General features: G+C 35.1%; 1 protein-coding gene across 2 annotated transcripts in view; it reads left to right on the top strand.

The window, feature by feature from the left end:
• The first annotated feature begins 1,225 nt into the window (after positions 1–1,225).
• LOC141397412 (uncharacterized) overlaps positions 1,226–17,497 on the top strand; it is a 268,907-nt gene continuing 252,635 nt past the window's right edge. For both annotated transcript variants that reach the window (XM_073973566.1, XM_073973563.1), the window contains exon 1: positions 1,226–2,203. The gene's annotated coding sequence lies outside the window, so the exon portion shown is untranslated. The remainder of the gene's footprint in view (positions 2,204–17,497) is intronic.

Here is a 17,497-nt window from a genome sequence, read left to right on the forward strand (position 1 = left end):
GCAGCTATAATACAGTGCGTCACCTTTAGGTGTTGTTGTGACGCCTTTCCCAATCCATCGTATTTCCTGTATGGCAGTAATATCGGCCTTGTACTTTTCAAGTACGTCTGCCAATGCGAAGACTGCACCTTCTCTATAAAGAGTGCGAACATTCCAGGTGCAGATTCGCAGATCATGGTCCTTAAAACGTTTGCGGGGTTCGTCAACTTTAGAGGGGTTTGTTTTTCTTTTCTTTCGTTTTTTCATAGTAGGATGTTTTTTCTAGGTGAGGGTTACTACGCCGACGCCCGGACCCAAGTTTTTAACGTTCTTATGGGTGAACGCGCGGCACATGTTAGCTCACTACCTTTAACGGGTGTTAAAGGCAGTTCCCCAGGTGACACCACGGGGAGGTCAGTGTCCACTTGAGATGAAAGAGGGACCAAGATAAATCCTGGGCTTTGCCATGTTAAAGCCAGTCAAGACCGTTGCTTGGTATCATTCATCCCCTACCTCACCCATTTGAAATTTAGGCAATGTAAATTGACAGTTGAAATTGAATGGATTTCGTAAAAGTAAACGTACTATAAGACTTTCTCTCAATAATCCGAAGCTTATTTCAATCATACTTACAAATTTAATGTTAAATAGACGGCCTTCAGTCGGGGATTTAAGACTTTATCCTATGAACAGAAACAAATCTCGGCTACGCGAGCAAAATTTTCATTTAAATCGAATTTTTTATAAATAGGACTTTCGGGTCAAATAACCGGCTCCGTCCACCTAGAAAATTATACATTCCCGTGATCAGCATACAAATAACTATGTACCTCTGATTTAAAAAAAAAAACGAATGATATTTTACTAATCTAGAGTTGTACCATTATTTTTGTGTTGTACGGTGTAATGATTGGACTTAAGACAGTTTTGATTAAAACATTATTGTGAATCATAATTTTTGTGTACGTATTATAGCTCTATTCCACCATAAGCTACTTAGAATGAAAACCTCCACAATAAATAGTACACCTAAGCCACTTTATCCAACACACAAAAATCAATGGCAACACTGTATTGACCAAATCAAAAAACTCAGATAAAATTCCCTGTTCCCGATCAAAGCTCTCTAAGTCAATAAAAGAAGAAACAACAAAAAAAAAACCAGTTTTATTTTCCTCAGAGACACACAGCCATGCCTAGCTACTGCTCCAAACAAGAAAGAGCTACAGCAACAGCATTGTGGTTTAGATCAAAGCTCAATTTAGTCTGCTTCAAGCATTCTGTGAGATTGCATTCGAAATGTGGCGGAGTTAATGAAGTGCAATTTGTGTTAAAATAAGGCAAACGTTATGGCCACAATAAAGTGGGAAGTGAAAAACGAAATGCAGTGAATTAATGCAGATACATTTTTTAAACAAAACAAAAAAAAACAGTATCACTTTTTTTCCGTACATAATAAAATGTAAACGCTTAATTATAGCTTGTGGTATCTGCCGTACACAAAAATTGTTAAATGTCCAGTTAAAAGCCTCATTAATTTATAACTAAAAAAACAAAAGAATTTTCAAACACATTTCGCGATAACAATCTTTAAACGAAAAACAGCAACAAGGTTTTTGTTTATGTATACGGAAGCGCAAAAATCTATTTGACGTTGAGACTTGGAGTTTGGTGGGTATCCGAAAAACGTCCAAACACAAAAAACGCATCGTTCGGTTTGTGGTACTGCGGCTGACAAAAACAGAAAACGAAAAAAAAAAACAAAAACTCAGAAAAACACATAAAACCCAAACCTCAGCTCTCAATTTGAAACCGGTTTCAATTTTGTTGTCATCGTGATCTTTGTGTTGAGTAAGCGATATTTTGCTGCTGGGTCGGTGTGGGAATTTTCTGTTGAAGTTCTCCCCACTCTATGTGGCGGTTGGTGGAGAAGAAAGAGCAGTGGAAGTGCAGTGATTATTTTTTGTTTTGTGAGATTTTTCGTTTTATTTTTTTAACTCTCAAAGCCAGGCTCTCTGTAACTAAGTGTAACAATAAAGTTGAAAATCAAAACAAAGTAAATAAATGAGACATAGCATAGAGAAAAAGAGTGGGGGCCAGTGAAACTAAATAAGATAACATCAAAGACCATCATCATCATGAACAAGAGCAAGAGTAACAACAATAGTTAAAATGAAGCAGTTTAATGAACACAATTCCAATATGGCAACATCTATTGTAAAAGGTAAGTACGAATATGTTGAAATGCAACTCTGTTTTAAATTTGTAACATAAGAATTACATGCAGGGTACAGTCATACACGATTGTAATGTATCAATTGGAAATAAATCGGATAGGTACCTGGGACATGCATAGCAATCTTCTACAAAAGGTTAATAATGTTTTTGACGGATATAACAACATATCATCAAAAACCATATCAACGATTTTTTTCAAAACTCGGTCCTTTTACATTTCTGTTAGACGTTTTTATACCCCACACCACATTGTGATAAGGGGTATTATGTCTTTTTGCATTTGTATGTAACATCCAAAATGAAACCAGATAGACCCATAGTTCCTTCTAGAGATAGTTCCTTCTCGAGATATTACTTTCTGAGTCGATTTATGCATATCCGAAGAAGAACGCTATTGCTTTTGGTGAAAATTGGTGCAGTATTGGGTACAGCTCCCATATATATTGTCGGCCGATTCCATGTATTTCATGTGCCAAACACGCTACGTACAGTGTTGGTCACATAATTAGCACACCCCACTACCAACATTTATTTTGCCTAAAAAGACCTTCAAAAGTAGTTGTATTTAATAAAGTATTTGTACTAATATATTCTCCGTAGTATGCTTAAAGAATACCAAGCAAAACAGAAACTGAAACATAACTGTCAATTTGAATAACCTCCAAAAATGTAAAAAATTTTCTAAATTCACTGGACACGTAATTAGCACACCTTAAAAGAATCACTAATATTGTGAGTAGTATCAATATTTTCGTCAAAATTCAGTTTTAAATCCCTTTCGTTTGGGAATAAGTTCCAGTCTTCTAGTTATACTCTCTACCAGCCTCCGAAATTTCAGTGTCAGAAGGGACTTATATGGGGTACACCTTAGGTCCCAATTTCAATTTCAGCAAACCTCAAAATCCTTTATTGTTAGAAAGGGATTATTTCTTTAAACATACTCATGTGCTACGTGTTCACAAAGTGTTTTGTTGACAGTTTTGCAGTGATAGGTCTTTGGTGTTATTCAGACGTGTAATTTGGAATAATAAATGGTGTTATAAGTTGATCCTTCTTCACATAAGGGTGCATTTTATTGATCTTCTTTCTATAAACCTCTTCCAAGTCGAAAATTTTCTTGAATGAATCATTGACCTTAAACACTTTTTGAAAAGTTTTTGCACTTTATATTTAAATTTCGGTAATCGGTTAACAATTCCAATAATTTCAGATCCAATTGTACATTTGTTTTTAAAGTTTTGGCGACTTTCTGAGGTTTAAGTGTACGTTACGAAAAATGGTTCGCTATTGGGATATATTCTGAGATACCGGAGTGATAAATTATTTTTTCTTTCAAAAAATGATTTGTTCAATACATTTTGAATATGAATTAACTTCAATATAAATTAATTTCTGTATATTAATTGAATTAAATTAAAAAAACTTAAGGTGTGCTAATTATATGTCCCCTTAATAATTTGGTCGTCTTCACAAAACTTTTATTTTCAAAAAACCACTGATAATACTATTCACTTATATCATTAAATCTGTTAAATACATTATAGAAAAGGATTATGTTTACGAAAATATTTCAACTTGCCCTATCAAAACTCTTAGCTGACTGAAATCATTTTGCCCCAAAGGGGTGTGCTAATTCTGTGACCAACACTGTATGTCCATTTTCAATGAAATTTGGAATGTGTGATGAAATTTGGTCCAAATTACAGCAATCTCGGTTTGTCAATTTATATTGAAATCGGTTCATATTTGCAAACGACGAATCTTTAACAATTCAATTAGGAATTACAAGAAGAAATATTTTCAATAATTGTGTGTTTTTTGTACATATGAGTAGATTTACCGTATAGTTACCGAGGTGGGCATTAGGGTTATGACTTTTTGACATTTTTCCTCAAAACTGATTTTCTGTAGTGAGAATGAATGAACTTTTACCTATTGATGCCTAAAATAATATTCATTTCAAAAATATTTCCTGTTGCACGAATGAATGTCATCTTGGCTATTAATGACAAAGATAACTGTTATTCCATTTAAATAATGAACAAGTAAGAGCGGAGTTAAGTTCGGCCGGGCCGAAACTTTTTACACCCTCCACCACCACTGTATTGAAGTACATATTAACAATCTTTCTCTACGTTAAGTACAATTTCTCGGAGAGGAATAATATCTTAGCTGATAAAAATCACATTATACTGACATTTTTTTTTTGCATCCTCTGACTAAACACAATACCAAATTACAGCAATCTCGGTTCGAAAATTTAAAAAAAATCTCTCGAAATACATAACATTGGACAATAGTGGTCCATGGGGGTTAGACTAAAACATACAGGACGCCAAAACGTGTAACCCCATAAAATGTTTCTGAGAAAAAACGAAGTTAAAATAAAAGACTTTTGGCTCCTTGCCGCGGCTTATTTTTAATTTGACACTTCGTTCACGATATTTCAAAAATAGGAAGTCCTTTTTATACCCTCAGCATTTATCCTAGCTAGGTACAGTGACACAGAAAAGTATACATACACCCTACAAAAACGCAGTTTTGGCTAAATCGTTGGGTTTTTTACAGCAACAACTGCACTGTGTGGCTCCTTGGTGACGAAATAACCATAATTACACAAATTTATTTTAATCTAATACGTATATTTAATACTATTAAAGAAATTCAATTTTCACAACACAGACAAGTATACATACACCCCAAGGAAATACGAGTATTATTGTAAGATTTATGGAATTAGTAGCAAAATTTATAGATTTTTTAGTTTTGGCGAATGTCTCTGGGTGTCTGAGATATATTTTAGAGAAAAGAAAATAATTTTTGGGGGTCAAATGCCGTTATTTAGGGTCCAATTTCTTATATACCACGTTAAAGCTGACCCTTGCTTAATTTTTTGCGTTTTTAGGTATTGTACTTTATAAAAAGCTCAAAATGCCTATCAGATGGCAAATCTTGAGACCCTAGAAAGCTTTGAAGTTGTTTTTGTGCATAATATACCTTCCTGAACGTCGATAAATGCGCGTTTTCCCTCAGATTTCTCAGGAAGTGAATAGATTCCGCGGAATTCTTGGTGCAAATTACATATAGATGGCCTTGAATTGCCTTGTAATATGGTCGGATACAATCCTTGGGCATCAATTGACTCAGAAATGTACAATTGTACGAAACGTTTCGCGCCTATAGTAACGGTAATGATCATAATACGAAAACGACGTTGTTCACAGTACAAATTTCATGCTTTTTTGGTAGTGCTTATATTTTGTTGCTTTAGAAGTTTTGGGAACAAGTTTGTAACAAAATATGCCACATTTCTGATTCAATTAATTCCCAAGGATTGTATCAGACCATATTACAAGGCAATTCAATGCATTTTGTATGTAATTTGCGCCAGGATTTCCGCGGAATATATTAACTTATTGAGAAATTTGAGGAAAAACGTGCATTACTCGACGTCCAGGATAGAATATTATGCACAAAAACAACTTCAAAGCTTTCTAGGGTCTCAAGATTTGCCATCTGATACGAATTTTGTGATTTTTATAAAGTACAATACCTAAAAACGCAAAAAATTAAGCAAGGGTCAGCTTTAACGAGGTATATAAGAAATTTGACCCTCAATAACGGCATTTGACCTCCGAAAATTATTTTCTTTTCTCTAAAATATATCTCAGACACCCAGAGACATTCGCCAAAACTAAAAAATGTATAAAATTTGCTACTAATTCCATAAATTTTACAATAATACTCGTATTTCCTTGGGGTGTATGTATACTTTTCTGTGTTGTGAAAATTGAATTTCTTTAATTGTATTAAATATACGTATTAGATTAAAATAAATTTGTGTAATTATGGTTATTTCGTCACCAAGGAGCCACACAGTGCAGTTGTTGCTGTAAAAAACCCAACGATTTAGCCAAAACTGCATTTTTGTAGGGTGTATGTATACTTTTCTGTGTCACTGTATATATTAGGCCGGGGCGATTTGAAAACCTTAATGGGCCCTTCGCGTTTCTGATTCCTGGGATTGAACTGAGCAAAAAAGTCTACTGGACCATATGTCTACGATGAAAATCGAGCCTCCCGATTTTGACTTTAAGTTTTTTATCTACGTTTTTTGGACATCTTGGCATATAACAGCCAAACCATTGAGATTTTCGAGCCAACACAAAGACAAAAATTGTTGCCAAGACAGTAATTAAGAACTTTCTAACACATCGCAAAAACATTGGAACGCTTTTTCAGGCAGTTTTGGTCTTGAGAAGGTGCAAACTTTTCAGAAAATGTCGATAAATGGCACTGTGCTACAAAAGTTGACCAGAAAAATATTCAAGCGTTCTGATGCAAAATTCCATCGTGTTGGGATCCATCGAGAACGACAATGCCTTTAGATCGTTTTGGTCACTTCGTTTTATTTTTTTATAACGGTAAAATTAGTGAAAATCTGGGTTTCTTATATTTTCAAATTTATACGGACATATCTTATTTTTTCCACAACGGATTTTTTTTATCCTTCTTCCTTTTAAAGGGGTGAATAACATCTTTTGAATAAGCTATTATTGTTTTAAATCGGTTAACAAATCGCTAAGTTATAGTGGTTTAAGTCTGAAAAAGCCCACAAGAAACCCATAACTGAATTTCTCATAATTTTCAAAAATATAATGTTTTTTTGTTTTGTTTAATATTTATTTTGAAAATTGTGAGAAATTCAGTTATGGGTTCTTGTGGGCTTTTTCAGACTTAAACCACAAAAGTTCGAAAATGTTCGGAAAATTTATGCGCACGATAACTCTTGAAGGGATTAACCGGTTTGGTCCATACTTTGCACATCGTGAAATTTGTACCAGACTAATATAAGGTTTCAATATGGACTCAATCGGTCCACTTCTTCGAGTACCTCCCACACAAAATTTCGGAAAAGTTCAGTTTAAGACCTGCTCTCGAATTGCTTTGTTTTTTGTTGTAACAACATGTATTCACTTCCCTCAATACGACGGTACAAATTTCATCAGAGGCAAGTCCGTACTTCCTGGGAAAATAGATTGAAAGATGCAAAAAACCCCTATGACATCGTGTGTAGTGGTTGGAGCGCAAGATAACTTTCGAACGGATCTGCCGATTCGGTCCAAAATTTGGCCTTCGTAATATTTTGTCCAATCTTAGTTTAAGCTCGAAGATATGCCATATCGATCACTCCTTTAGGTACCTCCCCACAAAAGTTCAAACATGTTCGAAAAAATTGTGCGCACAATAACTCTTGAAGGAAGTGACCGAAATGGTCCATACTTTACACACCCTAATATATCTACCAGATATAGATGAGGTTAGAATATGGGCTATATTTGTCCACGCCTTCGGGTACCTCCCACATAAAATTTCGGATAAGTTCACTTAAAGAGCTGCTCTCGAATTTCTTTGATTTTTGTTGAAGCAGCTTGGATTCGCAAGTCCATACTTCTTGAGAAAACACCCCGTAAGGTGTAAAAACCTATGGCACCATGTGTAGTGGCTGGAGAGCATGATAACCCTCGACCTGATCAACCGGTTGTTCTTCGTCATATTTTGTCCAAACTTAGTTTCAGTTCGAAGATGGACAATACTGGTCCACGACTTCCGGTTCATCCCCCCCTCCCTCCCCCCAAATATTCCAAAAATTTTACTGAAATGGTATGCACGATATCTCTTGAACGGGTCAACAAATTTGGTCTAAAGATTAGATCTCCTAATATTTTGTCCAAATTTATTTTAACTTCTAAAATGTCCCATATCGGTCCTCTCCTTTGGGTACCTCCACCACAAAAATTCAATATTTGTGTCTAAGTGCAGTTTAGGGTCTGTTCGAAGATCCTTAGGAAATGTATACCGGTGCTGTTCGTTGTGGTCCTGCTTATGTTTATGTTTTCCGTGGACAAGTCCATGCTTCCTGGGATACTGGTTAAAAGTTATATCAAAAGTTATACGATGACCCACTGAAATGACTAGTGGGCGCTATATCTATCCACTTCCACAATGGACTATGTCGGTCTATTCCTTTAAGTACCTCCTCTACAACACTTTTGAACCTTATCCCTAATCAACATTTTTTCGGCAAGTTCAAATGTTCAAAAAGGGCTACAAAATTCTGAAAAGACCCTAAATATTTTCGGTCTGTCCGTTGATGACAGTTTCAATTCACATAGGCTGAGGGTATATCTCTGTCGGCAATGCCGACTGATACTTTTTTTACTTGTCAAATATCGCAAGGGCCATTCTTGTAGATAATTGTTAAATCTACAACTTTTACTTTAGCAGATTTTTGCTCCGTCTTACCGTTCTTAAGCAAAATCCAAAAAACTGAATAAGGCCTCCAAAAATGAACTTAGACCCCCGATCTGGTTTTGGTGGGTCTTCTCAAGAATTTGGAATAGGGTAATGATTTGGTCTGCTGTAGATTTTCCAGGTCTAAAACCACATTGATATGGCCCGGGATTTAGCAGTCCAAAACAATACACCCGACAGCACTTTATATGCGACGGGTAGGAGACTCATGGCTTTGTAGTTGGTACAAACCGGTTTGTCTGTTTTCTAATGCACGGTACATACCCAACAAAAATACTCATTACAAAACCCTCTACTAACCCATTATTTTAACAAGGGCATGCCGCGCGATATAAGTAGTTATTGTATGACCACCTAAATATATAGTTAAATAAGCAGTCAGGACTTTTAGTAAGAACTTATTTAACAACTTATTTAAGTGGTCATAAAATAACTAATTATTTCACGTGACATATCATTGTTAAAATAATGGGTTAGTAGGGGGTTTTGTAATGAGTGTTTTTGGTGGGTAGCAGACTCCGGTCTTGAACAGTTCTCTATCTGTATCAATTCGCAGGTTCACTTCATCATTTTTACAGGAGAATGTGCCTCCACCATAACCTTTAGTCTGGTGTTTTATACTCTGGTAAAATTGCGGACTTCATTTTGACCTCCGTTTGAATTTCTAACGCTCATGTTTATCCTGCTCTTTCCTTGTTCCTCTGAAAATACGCTTTTCCTCTCGCCTTTTCTCGCGATACTTTATCTTGACGCTTCGTTTTACTACTGACTGCAGGGTTCTTCTCTTCAGTAGCCTTACGACACTAGCGATCGCACCATGGATTTTTAGGTGTTTATTTTTGGTACCCATGTACAGATTTTGGGGCAATTTGAAGAGAGTGATATTCTTTGCCACTGCGCTTCCACATTATTATCTTCTTGTGTTACCAGTTGTTTGTTGTGTTAGATAACACATTTCCCACAACATTAAGACGTGTGCGTACCATGGTTGCCAGAAGGGAATCTAAGTTCCCTTTTCAAATCGATCAGACATCTAATACACAGCATGATCGGACATCTATTACATTGGAAAAATGTATTCCGCTATCACAGCATGATCGATCAGGTTTCTGGTTTTCTATCAGGGGTCGTCCACGTGGCCTTGTGTATGTCTAGGTTTTGGAATCGGATGCTGTCCTTTAAGATCTTTTATAGAAAGCCCTTTAAGTTCTTCTACAGGAATAGCAGACCTTTAAGGTCTTCTACAGGAATGGAAGCCCTTTAAGGTCTTAGAAATAGAAGCCCTTTAAAATGAAATATAGAAATGGAAGCCCTTTACAGAATACCTGTACTAATAGAAGCCGTTTAAGGTCTTCCACTGAAAAAGATGCTCCTTAGAGTCTTCTATAGAAATGGAAACCCTTTATGGTCCTTCATAGGAATAGAAGACCTTTAATGTCTTCCATAGGAATAAAACAAGTAAAACGGTGTTAGGTTCGACCCGGCCGAACTTGTTGTACCATCCACTACGAGCTGTCGGCCATTTCGGAGGAATATTTAGACCACAACCCTCCAAATACCGAAAATCAGGAGGTACCGTTCTATGAGGACTATATGAAGGCGTGGACCTATACCGACAAATCTCATATGGAAAATTGTATACCCCCAAATGAAGACTAAATACCAAATTTTAGCCATTTCGGAGGAATATTGAGGCCACAACCTTTAAAATACGGTTGCACCGTTGTATATGGGCTTTATGAAGGCGTGGTCCTATACCGACAAATTTCATATTCAAAGTTTAAGGCCACGACCTTCAAGATATCGCAAATCGGGAGGTACCGTTCTGTGGGGGCTGCATGAAGCCGTGGGCCCATGCCGACAAAATTCTGGGGAAAGCTTTATACCCCCATCGAAGACGAAGTACCAAATTTCAGCCATTTCGGTGTGATTATGAAGCTAAAACCTTCAAAATACCGAAAATTGGGTGGTACCGTTTTATGTGGGCTATATCAAAACATGGACCGATATAGCTCATTTGTAATGCCAAACATCCTGGGAGTAATAGAAACTTCTGTACCAAATTACAAAGCTCTATCTTAAAAATTGCGAGCTGTATCTTGATTTCAACAGACGGACGGACAGACGGACATGGTTATATCGACTTGGAATTTTACCGTGATCAAGAATATATGTATATTCTTTATGGGGTCTCCGATAAATATTTGTGCTACAAACGGAATGACAAATTTAATTATACCCTCCATATTATGGTGGAGGGCCTAAAAAGGAACCCTTTAAGTTCTTTTGTAGGAATAGAAGCCTTTAAGGTCCTCCATAGGAACAGAAGCCCTTTAATGTCTTCTAAGGAATAGAACATAGAGTTATATTTCTCTTTAAGGTCTTCTATGGGCATTTAAATTCTTTAAGTTTTCCTGTAGAAATGAAAGAACTTTAAATTGAGCTCTCAATACCAACTTCAGATGAATTTATTTCGTTCATCACGAGGGTGTTTATACATTGTCTCTATATTAAATTTTAGCTTACAGATACCTACAAAGGAACCAACCAACCAACATTTTAATAGATTGAAACCATTTAATAATTTCCCCATAAATATTGTCACCGTTAAAGCGTTAAATAACGCTATGAATCTCTGAAGACAATACAGACTACCATAAATCAATTCAAGTACTTCAATTGATTGATTTTTATTTTTTTTTTTCTAATTTTGAAAAATTACTTTTTAACAAGTTGTATCCGCTCCATGTTAATCAAATTTTGAATAGAAACCTATGTGTGTTATTTTGATAAATGGGACATAATTGTAAAACTCCAAACATTTATTTAAATTACTTTTTTTTACCAAATGAAGTATTGAAAGTTGCTGTTAAATGTGTACAATTAAACTGTTTTAACCCTTTAAGCACTCGAATTGAAATCACAGATTTCTTAACAGTAATTATTCTACCACTATTCAAATGATGTTTATGTTTTTAATGACAGAAATCAATTCATTTACTGCGGTAGTTATTTTCGTGGCCCAGTTACAGACGTTTTTAATTGAGAGTTCAAGTAGCTTCAAGTGATGACCTTTTTTAAATTAACATATGTACGTCCTTAAGGGTTAAATAGTGGTTAACATTTAAGCCACTGACTGTGTGTATGTACTTCATTAAACAATTGAAATTTTTAATAAAAAAAGAGATACACAACAACAAACATAAAATCAACATAAAAGTAATAACAATAAACCATTTTCATCAATTTTATGTTACAAGGAAAAAACTATGTTAAACCAATAAAATTGCTGACCGAACGACCACCTTGTAGCATTTGTACATTGTGTATTCGTTTTAGCGGTTTTATTTCATTCATTCAGCAATGGCCAACAAAAAATAAAATGTAGAACTTGGTTTACTGCTACTGTTACTGTTACCACCAACCACTACCATTTATTCTCCTTCTTCTTCTTTTTTTCAATTCAATGAAACAATCATCCGAAGCGTCAAATATTTACTTGTTGCACGCAAGCGCGTTGCAAACGACAATAACTTCCTTTCTATCTTCGTTCTTTAAATTGTTCACCATTTGAACATCCGCTTCGCAGTGGAAATTTTCTTCGAGAAGAGAAAGAAAATCAAATAAAAATTCATAGTAATCTAATAAACGTAACCACATTTCCCCTTTCGAAACACAAATTCATTTCAGAGGACACTGTTGCATGTTGTTGTGGTTGTTTTTTAGTTGCATAGTCCGAAAAAAATGATAAAATTTAAACACTGTAAGAAAATCCAAAAAGGAAACTTTGATTTATGATTTTTACATGACAACTGTCAAATAAGTGTCAGAATACTCATTTCCGCATAGGTGTGTGAGAATATGGCAACAGTAAAATGTAGAAATATTTTATGGCTTATCATTTGATACCTTACAACATTATACATGTATTTTTCCTTATCGAGAATATAAATATTGTTTATTGATAACCTTTTTTATGCCCTACGGCAGCAATAGTGGAATGCTTAACTGCGCGTTTGAAATTAATCCGCATTTGAACATTCTTACAAAATATCAAGAAAGCATGTTATCTTTTTGACAAGTTCTTAGTTACATTTTGCATCCATTTTTGTGTTTGCATAATGATCCAGAATTATTTGTTACTGCCCAAAAGTCTGTAAACAGCACTGTAATATGCTATATTAAAATGGCAACTATTCTACCTCCCAGTCCGAAGATGATATACAATGTAATGCTTTCCGAGAAATGCCAGTTTTTCCCCATAAAAAATATTTTCTTCCAAAATAACATCAAATATTTTAATCTATTTTTGGTAAATAAATAGAAATCCTCCTTATAATGAAATTTGAACACATGCCGTCCAAAATATTGCCCGTGTAAACATACGCATTTTAAAGTAATTATCTTCAATGTTTTTTTTCTTTTTTAGGTATATAACTTTTAGTTTCTCTGCAGCTCTAGCTTCTCTGCAGCTCTATTCCAGCCATGACACAACATTGATCGTCTGCACCTCAACCCTTACAAATTGTACCTTATGGGCTCAAAAACTGCTGAACAGCATTTCTTGAAATTTTCGGGGTATATTAATTACTGCATCGTCTGAAAGTAATATGTATAGAAGAGCCACGCCAGTACCACGTGCGGAATATTGTCTTAAGAACGAAAACGCCCGTTTTAGTTCGTGAAAAAAAGTTTCCGGAATAAGTAATTCCCTTACCTGTCCACAATTTTAGGTGCCAAAATTTTTCGACCACGTATAATTCAAATGCCTAAATTATCTAATCTAATTTAAAAATGTGTTCAATCAGGTGGTAATTTTATATGGAGGCTATATCAAAGTGTGGGCATATGTAGACTATTTTTGGCGCAAACGTTTTGTGGCTGCAGGAAACACAGAATATCAAATTACGGGTAGTTCTGTCAAACAATGTAGCTAAAATCCTTAATATACAGAAAATTGGGAGGTTCTGTAATATTGGAGCTATTCCAAAACATCGACCTATGTTTATAACACTGTGTGTAATTTTTTGTGTCGTGGAAAATTAACCATATTCTGACACCGCAGCGTAATGGAAGACGAAAAATAAGAAGACATTTATCTCGGCGTTTTTCCCTGTTACTTCGAATTTCGCGGTTATGGGCCCCCAAAGACCTGAGGCCTTGATGTCAAAAAGGATCATATTGTCAGGCTCATATCTTCTAAACCGCTAAGAATTTCGGTTTACTCGTGGAGGCAAAGTTGTAGCTCTCATCTTAAGGAATAATAATTGTGAAGACAAAATATCAAAAAACATTAGAAAATATTCGATTTTTATACTTTTTTCTCCGATTCTGGTCCATAGATACCGAACCGTTCAAAATTCAAGAATACAAGCAACTACAAAAATGTACTTAAGATCTCAGTCAACAACTTTCTAGAACATATGAACATTCTAGGAACGGTCCTTTATGTTCAAAATTCACTAACAATTATATTATGGTTAATGCTCAGGTCTGGAAATAACAAACTGTTCAACACCCTAGAAAATTTGAAGGGTTTGTTATTTACGGACCTGACCAGGAAAGAATGAGTAAAACTAATGGAATTTTGAGCTAAAGGGCCTCTCCTAGAATGTTCATATGTTCCAGAAAGTTGTTAACTGAGATCTTAGGTACATTTTTGTAGTTGCTTGTATTCTTGAATTTTGAAAGGTTCGGTATCTATGGACCAGAATCGGAGAAAAAAAGTATAAAAATCGAATATTTTCTAATGTTTTTTGCTATTTTGACCTTTAAGAACAGTTCGTAGTGGGCTCTGATGTTCCACAAAGTTGTGTACTGATATATTCGCTACATTATTGTGGTTGAATGATTTCTTGAATTTTGAATGGTTTAATTTCTATGGAGCAGAAACCGAAAAAAGAAAATAAAAATTGCATTTGTTTTGCTATTTTGACCTTTAAGAACCATTTCTATAGGGTTCGTATGTTCTAGAAAGATGTTTACTGAGATCTAAGGTATATTTTTGTAGTTGGTTGTTTGATTCAATTTTGATCGGTTTGATATCTGAATGCCAAAATCTGAGAAAAAATTATAACGGAAACTTGACCTTAACGATTTTGACCTTGAAGATAAGGTTGAATGGATTTCATGTCTTCACAATTATTATTCCTTAAGATGAGAGCTACAACTTTGCCTCCACGAGTAAACCAAAATTCTTAGCGGTTTAGAAGATATGAGCCTGACAAAATGGTCCTTTTTGACATCAAGGCCTCAGGTCTTTGGGGGCCCATAACCGCGAAATTCGAAGTAACAGGGAAAAACGCCGATACACGTGTCTTCTTATTTTTCGTCTTCTATCACGCTGCGGTGTCAGAATGTGGTTAATTTTTTTCGTGTCGCACAGTGTAATTTTTGGTTGGGAAGTTTTGTGACTACTGTGAATCTCAAATGTCAAATTACGGATAGTTCCGTCAAACATTGTAGCTAAAACCCTCAAAATCCAGAAAATCGGGAGGCTATACCTCAACATGGACCTATGTTGACAGTTTTTTTGTGAAGTTGTGTTGTGGCCCCACCTTAAATGTCAAATTACAGCTCGTTCGGTTAAAAATTAACAGTTTTTGGTCGAGTAGTGTTGTGACCCCTAAAAACTTTTAAACGTCAAATTACAGCTCGTTCGGTTAAAAATTGTAGCTAAAACCCTCAAAATACCGAAACATGGACCTGCGCCCGTAACTTTTGGAATATAAGTTTCTTGACAACTAGGAACCCTAAATGTCAAATTATAGCTAATTCGGTTTGAAAATGTGACTAAAAACGTCAAAATATCTGAAATAGGGCGGTACGTTTTATGGGGGCTATACCAAAACGTGGACCGAGATAGCCCATCATCGAACTTCATCTGCCTGCAAAATTTCAGCGTCCTATCTGAATTTTTGTGGATGCTAGAGTGATTACCACAGACGGACGGATGGACATGCATAGATCGACTCAGAAATTTACCCTGATCTGGAATATCAATACTTTATAGGGTTGCAAATGATTATTTCAATGAGTTACAAACGGAAAAACAAACTTAATATCCCAGCAAAATGTTTGCCTCCAAAGATGCAGTTAAATCATATATACGAGTGATTTGGAAGTGCATTAAATTATGCATTTTCACTCATGATTTTTACAAGAGCGTGACTACTGAAAGATTCACTCCTTTAGCACTGCATTTTAACTAATCCTTTGGCACTGCATTTTAACTATCCCCTTGGAATCGCATTTTAACTAACACTTTGGGGCAGGGACGTACGCAGGATTTCATTTCGGGGGGGGCCCAACTTGACCAAAAATCATGAAAATTAAAAATGTTATGTATCGTTACGTAAAGCTATTTTAAAGGGTTTTTTGATGATTTTATGCACGAGGGGCACTAAAAATCTTCTGGTCTAGGCAACACGCAGTGTCGCCAAACGTCAATTGACATTTTTTTGGAAAGTTTGTCAGTGTTTAGCCTCAGCATACTCAGGACAGTTTGACATACGACCATGTGTTGTGTTGTTGTGGCTATTAGCATAAGTTTTAAAAATATCGTCACTAATATGGATTCTGGAAATCCGTTTGGTGAAAGAACTTCCATGCAAAAAGTGCGAATATGTCGAATAGATATATACTGTGTTTGGAGGATATAAACAGTTTGACCCGAACATAACGCTGTTTCTTCTTTAAAGTGCATATATTACACACTAATTTCCGTGCCATTAAAAAAGTTTTGTATTATTCTAAGAAAATAATATTCGTTACTTGCAAAAAAACACCAAAGCTTTACTATTTTACCAGAAGTGATAGAGTCAATGAAAGCCAACTAAGCTAAATCCTGAAAAAAAAGGTTGAGTCGAAAAACTCCGTCTGATACATCAATGGTTTCCAACAACCAATCACTTCTGTCGGCACAGAGGAGTTAAAGTTATGAAAATTCATAATTTTTGATTTATGGAAAACAAGAAAAAGTAGCAGTCGGGTTTGCCTACATATATACTCGTAGGCATATGTAATACGGACTACATAGCCAATTTTTGTTCTGTAAATTGTAAAGCCAGGAAGTTTTCGAATTTTGTCTCCATTTTTGGACGTCTAAATTTTCCGACATTACTTCGAAATATTTGGAGTGTACAACTTCTAGATTATTGGCGTTACCCAGCAAACTTTATTTGAAGTTGTTCTATGTGAAGTAAAGATTGAACAGATTTTTTAGAAGCTGTCTACGCAGAGTCATGAAAAATGCATTCCGTTCTTCACATTTGGACAATGTCCGATTTGAATCCATTTCATAAAATTTTCACATTTTAGCAATGTTTAGATTTATAATAACTTTTTGCAAAGAAAATTCTCAAGAACACAAGAATCAATTTATTTCATGGTATTTTAATTATTCAGCAAAATGTTTGTATCCAAAAAGATAATCATAGGTGCAAGAAATATCAGACTGTATATTTGTTTGTAGCCTAAATTAGTTTAATCATGAGTGCAAGTAACTATGTCTTTTTAAGTGAAAGAAGTCATGATTTTTACTAGGGCATGGTGCCGCTAGGAAGCAATAAATTTTAGATGTTTATCACCTATTTTGCATGACTCTATGCAAGAAGCGTTTTAAGATGTTTTTGTGTATTTTTAAGTAATAAACGCTAACTTTCTAGAATAAAATTATTTGATTTTTATTTGCACTCAGTCGCTTTTTAAAATGATTTATTTGAGATATTCCATTGTTTTATATTCATTATATTTCAATTTCATTAAGACTATCGAACTATTATCAAACAACTGTTTTTTGAAACAAAAATGTTCTACAAAAACATGAGTTTGTTAGTAATTTGAATGAAATTGGAGAAAGAGGCCATAAATATTAATTAGAATTTATCACAACACTTTTAAATACTCTTTTCCAAATGGCCCTGAGGTCTCAAATCAATGAAAAATCCGCGCTTAATAGGTATCC

Source organism: Musca autumnalis, unplaced genomic scaffold (assembly GCF_047663935.1).
Source record: "Musca autumnalis isolate F117 unplaced genomic scaffold, ASM4766393v1 scaffold_3, whole genome shotgun sequence".
Classification (NCBI taxonomy): Eukaryota; Metazoa; Arthropoda; class Insecta; order Diptera; family Muscidae; genus Musca; species Musca autumnalis.